General features: G+C 38.1%; 1 protein-coding gene and 1 long non-coding RNA gene across 2 annotated transcripts in view; one reads left to right on the top strand and one right to left on the bottom strand.

Annotated features, from left to right (window-relative positions):
* The window catches only part of st6gal2a (ST6 beta-galactosamide alpha-2,6-sialyltranferase 2a), a 79,327-nt gene extending 76,195 nt beyond the window's left edge, over positions 1-3,132 (bottom strand). Inside the window, exon 1 of the mRNA XM_082175826.1 lies at positions 2,907-3,132. The gene's annotated coding sequence lies outside the window, so the exon portion shown is untranslated. The remainder of the gene's footprint in view (positions 1-2,906) is intronic.
* The window catches only part of LOC309503187, a 28,889-nt gene continuing 14,092 nt past the window's right edge, over positions 1,633-16,429 (top strand). The window contains exon 1 of the long non-coding RNA XR_014207544.1: positions 1,633-2,534. This is a non-coding gene — a long non-coding RNA (uncharacterized lncRNA). The remainder of the gene's footprint in view (positions 2,535-16,429) is intronic.

The raw sequence follows: 16,429 nt of genomic DNA, 5'->3' as shown, positions 1-16,429 counted from the left end.
TAAATTGATATGGTTTTCCTACTATGACAATCTATACTATTTCTTGTTTATACTGGAGTGACTGAGGGTCCGATTTATCGGGAAATACGGTAACAGTGCTTATCCATTTAGCCCGGCTTCAGATAAAATGTTTACTTGCTTGCTCCAAAGTTTTTATTTTTATTTAATTTTTCTTATTTCTTTCAAGGTTCAAGTAGAGTGATCAGGTATATGAAAATCAGACATGAAGGGTATAACTGTGATGTAAGAAACTCGAATTAATTCTAGTCTTATGTAAAGACTTGAATTGATTCTATTCTGAAGATTTAATAGTATAATGGGTTTGATTAGAAAACAAGAGTGAATTTTTCTATGTTGTTTATCAGAGAATGATAAAGAGGAGGAATTTGTTGTGGAAAAATTCATATTTTCTTTGTATTTTATTTTCAATGATTTAACAAATGAATGCCATACATTCATTTGTCTGTATTCTGAGTTTCTTTTATGATGTTAGTACAACTGCAGGGTGTGTGTGTGTGACCCAGAGGTGAGAAGATTAGGGGGTTAGGGGAGCCACAGGGGTTCCTCTGTGTCTTTTGTTTAGTGGGGGCTGTAAGAGATAGCCTTTGAAAGAGATAACACTATAAAAATGCGGGCCAACCTCTGCTCTGGGTCTCACTCCGTCTGCAGCTGGTCTGCGGGCAGACTGGGAACATTTCTTGCAAGAAATAAATATCTTTTAAGAACAATTTGATCCTGATGTCTCTTATGTCTGATGCTGTTTTGTTAGTTACTTGTTTTTGCCTCAACATGCACAAAACAAAATTGAGACTTAACTGATTAACCAGATTTTCCTGACAAGCAAGAAAAAGACATTCTACAAATCACAGCACTAACAAAAATAATAATCCCAAAAATTCCTTGAACTAAATAGTTCTATATCAATTCATAGATTAATTTTATTTGAAATGCTTTGCTTTATTTAGCCTAGTCTCTCATAGATCTGCACTGTTGGTGTGTTTTAGCACAACACAGGCTATGTGTCTGCCGGGTCTTCTTGTTGTTCTTAAAACTGCACACATAGTCTCTAGACACTATTTCCCATTATAGCCATTTTTTCTATACTCCAGAAAATGTCCCATTGTTCTTGGATTGATTCTGTCACACTGCTTGTTGTTGTCATGCTGGAAAATCTCCCAGATACACCCACTATAAGGCACAAACAGTCACCCACACACAAACTTGTACATATATACTTGCGGAAACCTAATTTATGTAATTATACAAAATAATGTATTAATAATAATTATACTACTTTTTTTTTTCAACACCAGTGGATGAAGACTAAAGAGGTAGGCAACATCTCTTTTGCCTCCCGTTCTCTTTGAGTTCCAAAAACGTTATTTAATTTATATTTATTTATATATAATGTATATTATAACGTAATATATACACACACACATATATATATATATATATATATATATATATATATATATATATATATATATGTATGTATGTATGTGTGTGTGTGTGTGTATATATATTACGTTATAATATACATTTTATATATATATATATACACATTATATATATATATATATATATATATATATATATAGAGAGAGAGAGAGAGAGAGAGAGAGAGAGAGAGAGAGAGAGAGAGAGAGAGAGATAGATAGATAGATAGATAGATAGATAGATAGATAGATAGAGAAAGATTATTTAAACTAATAACCACAAAAACATTTTTTTAATAAACAATCATTAAAATGAAAACTGAGAATATAAAAATAAATATTAATAAACACTATAAAAGTAGGCTACATGATAACAGTGAAATGGAATAATTGGCAATTAGTGGTACTACTGCTAAAAAGGTAAACAATTCACCTACTCGGAAGAAATTAACTTGAATTAAGCAGAAATTAGGCTATTTGAGGAAGAAAGAAATCTGTGAGTGTATGTAGTTAACATTTTAAAACCACCATCAGTACACTACAGTTTACAGAGGATTTATTAAATAATAATCTCTCTTTAAATAAAATGTGACTAATAATAATAATAATAATAATAGCCAAACAAATAATAATATTTAAAATAATATACGAAAATACTTGATGAAACACTGATGCTTTTTAATATTTTTTTAATATACAGCATTTTGTTCCTTGTTGATAGCACATAAGCCTTTCACCAAGAAACCATGTAAATATCACATTGAACTGGAACATGAATTTCTATTGTACTAAGAAACAACCAACACATTGCATCATTCCAAAGGCGGCAGCACAACACTGCCTTGAAGACTGTAATCAAGAATACATTGGCAATCCACAAAAAAACATTTTTTTACTGTTTTTTGAGGACATTTTCAATTTCAAAGCACACCATACTCATGCAACTAACAAGACTGAAACCTGGAAGTGAGTCTATTCATTTAAAACTCCCATCCCTACCACATGTTCCCTCACGCCTGCTCACCTGGCAGACAAAGAGCTCTTGGATGTCTCGTAGATACCATCAGAAGAACTGCACTTCAGGGCTGCCTTAAGGTATTTAATTGAACTTCAGCAAGCACAGCAAATGAAGCGCAAGTGAACACAGAAGGGCAGGGTTATGGAGCGCATTGAACTCAACACTGCACAGGGTTTACAAGCAAAAGCACTCAGATGTTGTGCAGCCATCACTGCAGAACCGCACAGCTGGATCACGCGCTCAAATCATTTCATTTCGCGTCCGTTTCATCGTCTCCACAGAGGCGACGGAGCAACGTGTAGTAAGTGACTGCGAGCGTGAATGTGGCTCAATGAAAAACAAACACGCAAAAAAATACGCATGTACTCATAGTATCCCGTAATTTGAGGCTTATTAAATATTGCATTCGCAAAACGCTGCTATTACAGGCTCGTGCGCGCGCGGCTTACCTGAAAAATCAGCCCGCGTTCATTGTTCAGTTAAGGGGGTAATATATTCCTCTCGGTCCCTTCCAGTCGATATTGTTTGCGTGCTTTGATCAAGAGAGAGCTGGAGACGTGCTGCGTGATCGATAGTGATGCTCTAGCGGTAACGGGCGACCGTGTAGTCGGTGTCTTTGATTCCTCCGGCTCTCGGTGTTATCAGATGAGTTTAGTGTGGAGGGGCGGAGCCTCTGAGCCGATTCAATACACACAGCGCTTGATTGACAGGTAGGGGGCTAGCGGCGCTCTAACCATCTCAGACGCTCTATTTTCCGACTAGCTTTCAGTAAGAATATCCTAAAATGATACAGACTTGTACAGTGGCCATAAGGTTGGTGTGTAGAGATTCCCTTAGTAGCATATAGTCCAGCACGACTGTTATTTTACTATTTTAAAGTCCCCGTGTTGTGACAATCACATTTGTTTATTTCTATGTGGTGTCTTTAATATGCTTTAAGACAAACCATATGCATATTAATAAGTCAACGCCATTGTGGTTTGAAATCGATGGTGTTTCTGACGTCACAAACTACCTCAGCAAAGAGGTAGTTTGATGTTTGATCTCTGATCTGATGCGAGTGGAGGCGGGGCTTATTTGCATATTCATAGAACCGCGTATATTAAATTAGGAAAGGTTGTAGTTACATTCAAAATATTTTAAGGCATTAAGAAATTTGTTTTGGTGTGCTTTAAAGAATACTGTTGAAGTGCTGAAGTAGAAGTAGATTGCAACCAGGTTTGTTGATAAGGGAAGAAGGAGGCAGGAACCGTCGAACATTAAACAATAAACATCAATTTAATAATAAAATAAACATTTAAACAACAAAACTAAAGTAAAGCGGCAGCCCCTCACAGACGACTGCCGCATAAACTGAAACAAAACAAAAAACATAATGTCCCTATACATTGGATTTCTTGTTTGCCACTTCAATTTTCACATAAAAGCAGCAATATTTAAAATGTATCACTTCCTTTGCAAAACAAACGTGAGCACAATCTTTATGGGTTGTCTGACTTTCCGACTGTTTCCATTCCTCCTCTGACTGTATTAGCAAGCGGCTAATTATAGTTCAAGACTGTTATTTTATTAGTTCATACACATTTATGAAGCCTTGAATTATGCACAATTTTGTAAGCATGCAATGCGTGTGTTGAAAAACGACTGTGTCATCTGAACTAACAGTTATCATGAAAAAAAGAAGCTGGGTATGATATTGCAAGAAGCTCCTGCAATATGATATGCTGTGGTGGAGCATTAGCTAACCTCCCTTCGTGAAAACAGTCTGCTTCTTAATTGTTTCATTACTTAATGTCAATAAGTAAATGTCTTGCCAGTCTGCAGTTATTCATTCATTTGTGTGCCATTACAAGTGATTGCTTCATTGGTAGCACAATTATGTTGATGCAGTGACATTCCGGCTATGACTACATGTGTTATTTGTTTGGAAAGGTCATCGGGGAAGTGAGACCTAGATAACAATGCTTGCCACACTGGTAGTATTGATGATGGGGGGAGTGAGTGTACAATTGCTCCTCCAGGAGGATGAGAAAATTGAACCATTTGTTTGACATTGCCACTGAACACCTGTGAGGAAAAAAAGAAGAAAATATTCTGTCAAGGATGTATAATGTGTACCCAGCTTCATTATGTTAATCCAAAACTTCAAAACGTCATAATTTACTCAAACAATGCAACATGGCGTTAACAACACTGAGATCATGGATTTGATTCCCAGGGAATGCATGAACTTAGCAAAATGTGAAGCCTACTTTGAATGCAATGGAAGTTGCTTTGAATAAAAACGCCTGCCAAATGCATAAATAATTCAATGAATAAACTCGATATATATTCATGATACAAAGTAATTAAGTTTAATTTAAGTTTATTTGTATAGCGCTTATCACAATACATATTGTTTCAAAGCAGCTTCACAGAAAATACATCAAAGTTTCCTTTTAAAGGAAAGTCTGTTCACTGGTCAAGACAGCTCCAGCTCCAGCTATTTTTGGTCATATGTATTTGAATATGGAAATCATGAAATCTTAAAAACTGCTTGCCATACTCACATTTAAATAGCATATTTCAAATCGGCAACAAAATCTGACATGGACTGACCCATGAATGTTGTTTCTTATGCTCGAATAGCGTTAAAAACGTGTATATTTCAGGCTGGACCATGCAGCCAATGCACATGTGCAGTCCTAAGCACATGTCTCAGGGCACTAACTGTTTCGATAACACTTTATTTTGATGATCCCCTTTAGACATTCTGTTGACTAAGTAATGTTGAACCTACAAGTCAAGTAGCTCTCATTAGAGTATTAGTAGACTGTCTGCTTCATATACACTTTATTTTGATGGTAACCCAAGAGACTTCTACTGACTATAAGTAACTTTGCAAGAACATGTCAACTTATTCTACTAACCCTAACTGTCTTCTAATTCTCAACTAATACACCAATGAGAGTTAGTTGACATGTAGGTGCAATGTCACTTAGCGTCAATAGAACAGAATGTCTTAAAGGTCCCATGACATGCTACTTTTTGTAGGCTTTAATATAGACCTTAGTGGTCCCTAGTACTGTATCTGAAATCTCTTTCCAAAAATTCAGCCTCGGTGCAGAATTATAGCCACTACAAACCAGTCCCAGAATGAGCTTCCTTCAGACAGGCCGTTTCGGTGTCTGTAGCTTTAAATGATAATGAGGAGGAGAGAGGTGGAGGGTGGGCGTGGCCTTGACCATCTTGCGCAACGATACCACGCATGTTTGTTTATGTTGGATATATTGCAATGGCACGAAGACACGCAGTCGTTCAAGCATTTCAGTTTGACCCAGAATCTGATCCAGATGGAGAAGCTGCAACTCAGCAGCTCCAGCAGGACGTTTCCGAATGGTAAGTTTAAAATATTATGTTTGGATACGGTACTTTATTCGGATGGTTTACAGTTATCATCATGTAGCTAACGCGAACCTACTGTTGCCTTTTCATGAGAGATCTGTAACGTCTGTCATTTATCTTATTACAATTACATCAAGCTCTGCGATCTTGAAATGCGGATATCGCGCGCGCCATATTACCAACAGGAAAACGGTTATCCAAATAACAAAGACGTGTACAACACTCGCGTTACAGTGTGTGTATTCACACACATAAACTGCATAGCTCATGTGACAGCCACATTCTACGTGTAACAAGCTAGGTAACCATAAACAGTAAAGCAACACACTTATATATCATTAGTTGACTTACTTGTCCGAGGTGTGTAGCTGAGCCAAAGAGATTGATCCAGACTTTAGTTTCAGACGTTCAGCAAGCCCAGCTTTGTATTGACCCTTCAGTGTTCATTTGTACATCCAATTATTGAGCAATTATTATGCTTTGCTCGCTCAAAAGCCATTATGTCTCTCGTGGACAAACTAAAATCGCGCGTGCGCGTTCCTGTTTCCTAGCTCGTTTTCTCATGGGCGAGAAATATCCTCTGGGCGGGCAAAGCAGAGAAAGGGGAGGTAACATTTCCTCCTTGTAACGTCATAAAGAGGGGATTCAAGATCAGCCTGATTGAGCCTCCATTTTCTCAAAGGCAGAGAAAGATAGGAAAAGCTCGATTTATACCGATTGAAATTTCTAGAAACTTGGGGACCATATACAGGCTAGGGGAACTCATATTAATGTTAAAAAACCTCAGAAATTGAAAATTTCATGTCATGGGACCTTTAAAAGGGATCTATCAAAATAAAGTGTAACCACTGTTTCTATGGAAAACTGAGCAGCTGCAGTGACGCAATGACCAACTGGCGATTGGCTGTTTTATTTAGAAGACTTATTCCACCATATTGCAGGTTGCACTTTCCCCCATTCATAGTAATAGTTGTGCACTCTCTGTATATCTAAAGAGTTCAAAATACACAATGTAATGTTACAATCAGGAAGTACTCCACTAAAATTCAGTGGTTTAATCCAAGTTGCCTGAAACAATACAACCATTGCATTTCATTGATTCAATTTGTGTGGATTGCATTCAAGTCAAATTAAGTATGTTTTATTTGAATAGCTTTTCACAATACACCTTGTTTTAAAACCATGATGCTAATGTTTATAATATCTCAATACCTTCATGCCTTGTAGTCACATTTTAACAGATTTGAGCTGGGCGATAATATAGTTTATTAAATGAACTAAATTCAATTTGTGTTGTATAATGCCACCTTTATGTCCTTTCTTGGATCCGAAGACATTCCTTGTATAAACCAAAACAGCTGAAACATTCTTCAGAATATGTTCTTTTGTGTTCCTTCAAGTCATTTAAGTTTGGAACAACATGAGAGTCATTAAATAATGACAGAACATTCATTTATAGATGAACTGTCCCTTTAAGCTTGGCTTTGATATGGCCCAGTTTGAGTTTTCTGGGTTAAAACCAGGTCTACACTCTGCACTGCATATTCATTCCCCTTTAAAGGAATCTCTCCACCTTCTATCCCTTTCCACCCAGTAACCCCTCATTAGTCAAAGCCTCTTCTCCTTTCCTACTTCTACTTCCATTGCCTCTCAATGGGCCGACTTGTTGGTAGCAGAACAAAGTTATAGCTGCTACTTCTGTATTTTCCACCTCATTACCTTTTAAATCTATTGAGCTCCTGTATCCTTTACCTTTGAAATGTTACTGCTGTAGCTATCCTTACTTTGTGCTCACATCAGAGATGAGGAGCTTTAAAGTCTCAGCACTTTTGGAGACAGCACATAATGTAGGGAGGGCCTAAAGTAATGAGACTTTCCCTCTGGATGACCAAGTGTTATTTATCAACGCAAGCCATTTGTTCACCACTGTGGTAAATGATCCTGCAGTGTAATGGTTTACTGTTTATTTGTAGCTCATTTTCTGTTCCCCATATGCTCTCTCATCTTCATTAGCATACACTTGCGAACTTGGATCAAAGAATAAACATCAAGCAGAGGTTCTTTCTCTTGCTCGTTCTTTGAATAACAGAATTATGGTGATCAGGATCACTTAGCGTCTTCATTATCATCACATTCACCAGTTACTCTCCAATCAGCTCATCAGCATCGTCATCCTTATAATCATCTGCAGAACAGTATATTCTGTCTGTTTAATATTTCCATTTGTGACTCACAGGAAGTAAAGAAGAGAAAATGTGTTGCATCATTAATGTTTCCCTAACATCTGGCCAGTGCCCTGATTTATTTCTGTTTGTTATGTGTAAGGATGATAATTAGGGCAGTTTTAGAGCCGAATGAGGAACGGTAACCATAGGGACAGAGAGATTTTGTCACTCAGGCTTTTTTTGGGGAGACACAAAAAAGACATTTTAGCCATCAAGACCCATCTGCTATGATCAGCGTCATCTGATTGAATGTAATGTGGGTCAGTTCATTTCAAAGAAGCCCATTTGAACCCCTCACAGTTGGTCTTTACTCATCTTAACATGCACATTCAAGCCTTCCGCTTGTGTGGCATCTAAAAGCCTGAATGAAATGGTTAATTTCCCAAATTGTGCTCAAGCCACTGAAGCATATGTGATTTCAAAAGGCAGCTTTCAAAGGTTATTGTCGGGACCAGGAGGTGAAAACGTCAGCACCGCTAGAAACCTCTCGCTTTCAGTCAGTTTTTTTGTTCCTCATTGCTGGAGGCTGTAAAGGTGGTTCAGACAGAGCCAAATGGTGTTGATGGTGTTGTGTATTCCCTGTAGAAAGCTCTCCTACATCTAGCAGATCACCAGCTGAGGTCTGCCATCCGTTTCAGCCTCCCACTGGGCCCCAACAGCCTCTTCCTGCTGTCCTGAGATGGAGCTATTTGGCAGAACCAGCGTAAACTGGTGCAGACAGCTCTCCTAACATAAACATGCAATGCCGGGAACAGGAAGCGTTACACATGCCACTGACATGAGCTCTCAGTTCTGAATAACTTCTTTTTATGTGGTGTTGCTTTGTCTGCCTACAAAGTGCTTACACAAACAGTTGTTTCTTCATCCAACACATGGTCAGAGGCGGTGTCTGGGGATAAGACGAGGATAACTTGAAAAAAGGATAACTCAAGCTGAACTGCTTTGTGGTCTCACTGTTTATACATACACATTAAAATACACTACCAGTTAAATGTTTGGATACAACTGACTGTATTTTTCTTAATCATATCTTAAAACAATCTAATATTTGATCTAAAGGCATATAGCTTACTTCAAGGCTTGAGATATATTAAGTCTAACTGTGCCTACAAAGGAATTTTTTTACAAAACTAATATTTTAATTCATTTAGTAAAAAGACGCCAACTCCAACTCCTGAATGTACCTCATGAAGTTGGTTGAGTTAACATCTTTGTCACTGATCAGTTCCCATACTTGTATCCCATATTTATATTTCAATCATGACAACTCTCAAAATAGTTTTAGCATGTTATTGAATAAGGCAATGGTAATGTATTTGGTCTTGTTGGAATAGATATGCTATGCTTCTGCTCCCATCTTCCCCTGAGTTCAGACTTTGTAATACCGCTTTGACTGTCGGGTAAAAGTCTGCTGAAGAGCCATGGACTGCGTCCAAAATCGCATACTCTCTGAGTAGGTACTTATTTTGAATAATTAATTACTTCACGACCACAAAAAAATTACGTTTTATATAGGCAAGGCAAGGCAAGTTTATTTATATAGCACATTTCATACACTATGGCAATTCAAAGTGCTTTATATTGAAAGGAATAAAAATAAGCACAAAATAAAAGCAAGGAAAATTAAAACAAGGAATTAAAAGAGATAAATGATACAGTTATAAAATGAATTAGAGTAAAATGAATTAAAGTAGTAAAAAGATTATACATAGAATAAACTTCTCATCTGGCAAAACACCGGTGTATCTTATTTTGCTCTTACCCAATTCTCAGTGCCATTTGAGTTCAGTTTAGAATCAAAATGAAGAATACAGTGCAGTCAGTCGGACGTACAGTGGATACAGTTATAAAAAGAATTAAAAGAGATAAACTGGCAAAACACTGGTGTATCATATTTTGTACAGCTGCTTGTTATACTGTGAGATTATCCCATGTGGATTGTACTGTGTCTGTGGTGATCTTCCGACACGCCTAAAAAAATCTGTTTGACGTTTCCCCCTAAAATCGGACAGGAGGAGCTCTAGGACTGACCCCTAGGGTTCATTGCCCCATCAGTCCGCACATTTGTTCAGAAGCTCTAGGAATGGAGTCGATCCAGTCCGCACCCCACAGAACCTCGAGTTTAATTGACACATCAAACTCACTACTCCACCACAGACCCAGGTCATCAGCATGGTTTTATCTCTCAATTTCTCCAATTAAGTAATTTATGTTTGTCTCTTATCCAATTGTTAGTGTCATTTGAGTTTAGAATCAAAAGGAGGATGCAGAAATAAAACACAGAGTAATCAGTCGGACGCACAGTGGCACAGTGCTCATTCAGTAAATGCACAGCTAAACAGATGTGTGTTGAGTCTGGATTTGAATGTGACTACTGTAGGAGCACATCTGATCTCTTCTGGAAGCTGGTTCCAGCTGCGGCTGGCATAATAGCTAAAAGCAGACTCACCATGCTTAGAGTGAACCCTTGGTATTTCTGGTTGATGTGATCCTTTTGCTGTCATCTGTTAGGTTTATATTCAGTGAGCATATCTGTAATGTATTGAGGTCCTAGGCCATTGAGTGATTTATATACCAGTAATAATACTTTAAAATCCTAAATGTAACTGGGAGCCAGTGTAAAGACCTGAGGACTGGTGTGATATGTTCATATTTTCTGGTTCTGCTCAGAATCCTAGCGGCAGCGTTCTGTATGAGCTGCAACTGTCTTATGGTCTTTTTGGGAAGGCCAGTGAGGAGTCCATTACAATAATCCACCCTGCTGGTGATGAAAGCATGAACAAGTTTTTCTAAGTCTTGTCTGGAAACAAAGCATCTAATTCTTGCAATATTTTTGAGATGATAGTATGCTGATTTAGTTATTGCTTTGACATGCTACTGAAACTAAGGTCTGACTCCAGAATCACACCAAGATTCCTGACTTGATTTTTTGTTGTTTGACCCCTAGCGTCAAGGTATGCGTTCACCTTGAGAACTTTTCCAAACGCAGTGACTTCAGTTTTGTCTTTGTTTAACTGAAGAAAGTTTTGGCACATCCAACTGTTCACTTCATCAATGCATTGGCACAGGGAGTCAATGGGGCTGTATTCATTAGGCTATAGGCGAATTAGATCTGTGTGTCGTCTGCATAGCTGTGGTAAGCAATTTGGTTCTTTTTCAGTATTTGGCTCAGTGGGAGCATATACAGGTAGAACAGGAGTGGCACAAGAATTGAGCCTTGAGGGACTCCGCATGTCATGAATGTCCATTCAGACTTATGGTCTCCCATACTCACATAATAACCTCTCCCTCCTAAGTATGACCTGAACCATTTTAGGACTATCCCAGAAAGCCCCACCCAGTTTTCCAGCCTGTCAAGAAGTATGTTGTGATCGACAGTGTCAAATGCAGCACTGAGGTCGAGTAGTACCAGAATTTATGTTTTGCCTGTATCAGTATTTAAACGAATATCATTTATTATCTTTATGAGCTCTGTGCTGTGGTGCGGTCGGAAACCAGATTGAAAATTGTCAGAGTATCCATTTGAGATTTAAGAATTTGTTCAGCTAATTGAAGACAACTTTTTCAATGATCTTGCCTATGAAAGGAAGATTTGAGATTAGTCTGTAATTTCTCAATATGTTGCTATCCAGATTGCTCTTTTTCAGGAGGGGAACTGCAGTTTTAAGGGACTTTGGAAAAGTCCCATAGAGAAGTGAGGAATTTACCACTTCTAGGAGATCTGCTTCTAAACAGTTTAACACACTCTTGAAAAAGGAAGTGGGGACTGTGTCAAGGGCGCAGGTAAATTTTTTAAGGTGCTGTACTGTTTCTTCCAAAATTTTACCACTAATTTCTTCAAAATCAGACTTAGCAGCTTTCTGCGGATGTGGTCTGATCTGTCTGACCTCAGTGCCACACATGGATATGCTGATCGCCTTTCTGATATTGATTCAGAGAAGAAGGAAGCAAACTCACTGCACTTGCTGTCTGAGAGCATTTCACTGGTTATCTGGCTTGGGGGGTTTGATAGACTCTCTACAGTAGCAACAAGAGTGCGTGTGTTGTTTCTGTTTCTGTTTATAATATTTGGGAAGAAAGTCTATCTAGCTTTGCCTAGTTCCACATTGAAAGCATGGAGGCTGCCTTTATAGATGTTATAATGGATGCGCTCAGCATTTCTGCATTGTCTTTTCATATTTTGCACTGCTGTTGATATAGTATGCATGTAATCTGGACGTACTAAATTCTTCATGTTGCCCTTATCGTTATGTTATTTCATTGCCATTCATAAATCCTCTCCAGTGGCATTATGGTATAGTAAAGTGTCCATAATATGCATTCTTCAGAATCTCGCCAGAAGAAGTAGGTCATTCAGGTACTTTTTGCCTACTCTTTTATGAGTACAGTGAATTCACACATACTTCTTTTGTCACATACTGTTTTTCGCCTACTATATAGTAGGGAATTATGTGCTTTCTGATGCAGCCCTGGGGTGCCGCATGACTGCCCACACTACGATGACGTAAAGGACCTATCCGCCTGCGCCCATGACTGAACTAGATATTAATGTTAATATTAATATCCCTCAACCTCTTGGATGGCTTGGGTATACTGTATACAAATAATTAAATATTAGTGTTTTTAAAAATTAACCGAGCATTAAATGACGGCAAAGGTAATTTAAGTGTAAAAATAGTGTGCGATGAGCATACACAGTTAATTGTATAATATCAACTACTGAAAAATTCTCTATAATAGCCAATATTCAATACCGATATCATTGTACAGATATAATGCGTCCCTAATAATATCTGTGTAATTATTATCTTATACGTCACTGAATTTTTACATCACAGTAGATGTACTATAATGTCATGTAAACATGAAATTAAAATCCATATCTGTCTGAAGGAATCTGCGCCAATATTCTGAGATATTTAGTGATGATCCATAAGAGAGACATAATGCATTATGATCCTAATGTCTAGGAGATAACGTCTTATCTTATTAGATCATCATAATCGTGTTGATACACAGCTCCATCATGATCTTCTTGTCTCAGCCTCTCTCTCTCTGAATGCCCAGTGTGTCAGATCTGGCTCATTTACTTATCAGCTTGGTCTATGATAATGTGTTCATTATCAAATCAGAACTGCCAGATTAACTACTCCTAACTAATGGGCTTTGAAATAAAGTGTTATCTTCGGTGTTAACATTACGCTAATGCCTTCTGGTATTTTTACCCAGCCCACCGTTGTTTTCAGTATCAAAGTATGTTTGTTCTTTGTGATCTCTTATTTTTGTTTTACAGTAGGCAAAGCATCTCAGCCTAAGCTAAGGCAAAAAAACAAAAACAAATTTCCCTTCATGGATTAGCTGATTAGCTGCTTTAGCTACAGAAGTCCTAATTTGCTTATCCGTAGGCCGCTGCTGTAAGTACTGAGAGGAGGTGGGAAATGTTAGTGTAACACCTCCCATCTTTAGAGCTCTCTGACTGTTTGTTAAGTTCTCAGTGATTAGACGATCCAGCTCGCTCTGTCCCCTTAACCGACGGGAACTAGGTTGTTACCATGGCGACAAAGGCAGTGACGGACACGACTGCGTGCGTTATGTGTGCTGGTCCAACATGAAAGTGGCCTTGAGTGGAATCCCAATGAGGAACGGGAAGTGAATAATCCTGCCATCTAATAATCATGCCACACGGTCACAAACACGCATCTTGTCATGTGAATTCATCTAGTGTGGAATGAATTGCTCAGAATGACAATCTGGACACGGCCTTCTAGCCTGCTTTGTTTATGCGTATTTTGTGCATGCAAGCAGGGAAGCGTGGAGGTACTTTCTGCATATTTTCCTCATCTGTTATACAACGCGTCCATTAAAACTGGCCCGATATAACCTCTGTATCTTTCTTTCTTCCTTCTACTCTTGTTTCTCCCACCCCTCCCCCTGTCTTGAAGAGTCACACATCTGGTTTGAGTGGCTGGTAAGCATTTATGTGGTAATTATCCTCAGCAGGCTGTGGTTACAAACACATATATTACAGCTAGTCTTCATCATTGCCGGCTTCCGACAGTCTTTTGTTGCTTTTATTGTTATATGAAATGGTTGCATTTCTTAAAGCAAATATTATTACCAGTATTTATTCTCAAAAGAGGTTATACAGTAGATGTGTAATTTGAGTATGTGAACATGCAGTTTTCAATTCAGCACATGATCAAAGTTGTTTTTTTCCTTGTAAAATGAGTCGTAGATTATACAAGAACACTTAACATTTTCAAATAGATCAGTATTTCTTAAAGGAAATACTAGTGGTTCAAAGGCAGCAATAGTGTTAGTGTTTTAGGTAAGAGTGTGTTTTAGGCTTTTGCACCACGGAAATGAAATGTTGCTGTAGCAATGTTCGTTGTTGTAGGAAGAAGGAGGCAGAACCGGTGAACATTTACACCGGTCAACAACTTTAGTGACGAAAAATAAATCAATACAAAATGAAAGTAAAGACAGCAGCCCCTCACGGATGACAGCTGTCACACATATTAAAGCAGAACATCAAATAAAATAGTCCAGGCCTGTTCCTCTCTCGCTCTTCACTGTCGTCGCTCCTCCTTTTATACTTCCGCTTCTCCGTGAGAGATACAAGACTTCTGCGTCGCGCAGGTGTCGCTCATCAGTAATCATGCCACCGGCCTCGCGCCGTTCTCCCACAGCCCTCAGCGTCATCCTGCTCGCCACAGCTGCAAAAACTGGACAACTTTGATGTTGTCATGAAACAACAATCAACATAAACCCAGAATATGCCTGAATATGCATTTCCCTACAAAAAGCAGTACAGCAGGTCCAAATCAATGTTATTTAAGTTTATATACCGTTACAGGATTGTATTAATATTTTAATTTAGCTTTTTATATTTTCAGTTTTCTTTTTCATTTTAATTAAATTATTTATATTTTTAAGTGATTATTATTATTATTATTTTATATTTCTAAATAGTTTTAATGAAGGATCAAAAGTACTTTAATATAACTCTCAGGTAACTGGTGATAACGAGGTGCACACAGCTGAACTAAATGACAAATCAATTAACCACCATGACAACAAACTAAGGGGAACAGAGAGAACTTAAGCACTGGTGACTTCTTCCCATCTAATTTTTTTCTCATCTAATGTCCCTTTAGGGCAGGAATCTTCAACCCCAATCAATTGCACCTGAACCAGCTAATCAAGGTGTTCGGATTTCGAGCCCAAGAGGGCCCACGTCACTCCTCTGTTCACCTCTCTACACTGGCTACCTCTCGCTGCTCGCATCAAGTTCAAGGCATTGACGCTTGCTTACAGATCCATCACAGGCTCAGCTCCCTCCTACTTTCACTCACTCCTACGAGTCTACATCCCTACCAGACACCTACGATCGGTCAACGAGCGACGTCTCGTGGTTCCATCACAGAAAGCCACAAAATCACTTTCCAGAACATTCTCATTCACAGTTCCATGCTGGTGGAACGCTCTCCCCACCCTCATCCGGAATGCAGAATCCCTGACAACATTCAAAAGACAGCTGAAAACCCATCTCTTCCGTGAGCACTTAACCTTATAAAAAAAAAAAAAAAAAAAAAAAATCCTTTCCCTTTGAAACATCACTTATCAGGCTTATGCTACTCTGAATAATACCTGAACTTCGTATTTTGAGCACTTCTTGCGTTGTTGTTGTTTTTGCCTCTTTATGATGACTCGCTGAATTTTTGTCCTAATTTGTAAGTCGCTTTGGATAAAGGCGTCTGCTAAATGACTAAATGTAAATTTAAATGTAAATGTAGAACTGAAGTCTGTAGGATGGTTGCTCTCCAGGAGCAGGGTTGGAGATCCCTGCTTTAGGGGCTCTGTAGTACGACACACACCATAAACTAATGCAATTTTAAACACAACAATAGATATAGTGCAACCAGGCTATACAAAGTCAAAATACATGAGACAAACAAAATTCAATTAAAATCATTCAAAATATTCAATTGTCATCGCTGTCAGTTATATTTTCAGTGTTCATCACTAAAAATATTTATTTTTATTTATTTTAAAATTTCTTACGTGGAAATCTTACTAAAAAGTGCACCTAAATCTAAAATGATCTACAAAACAATTTTGCATAAAGTGATTTGTTTAGGCTAAATTCATTGCCAAAGGTTCAGTACAAACCCTGAGCAGAATGTGTGAGGAATTACAATGCAGTGCTGCCAAACCATGTTGAACTAAAAGCTAAAAACAGTGAATGATGAAACACCCAAGAGGGCACAATCTCTCTCTGAAGTCCTTTCCTCGCTACAACAACCAGTGGTTTCAGACAGAGCATGTTTTAAATGAGCACCATGTAATTTCTCATTTTGCCT

The sequence above is a fragment of the Leuciscus leuciscus genome, assembly GCF_965113295.1.
Source record: "Leuciscus leuciscus genome assembly, chromosome: 7".
NCBI lineage: Eukaryota > Metazoa > Chordata > Actinopteri > Cypriniformes > Leuciscidae > Leuciscus > Leuciscus leuciscus.
This window is presented reverse-complemented; position numbering and strand designations above follow the sequence as displayed.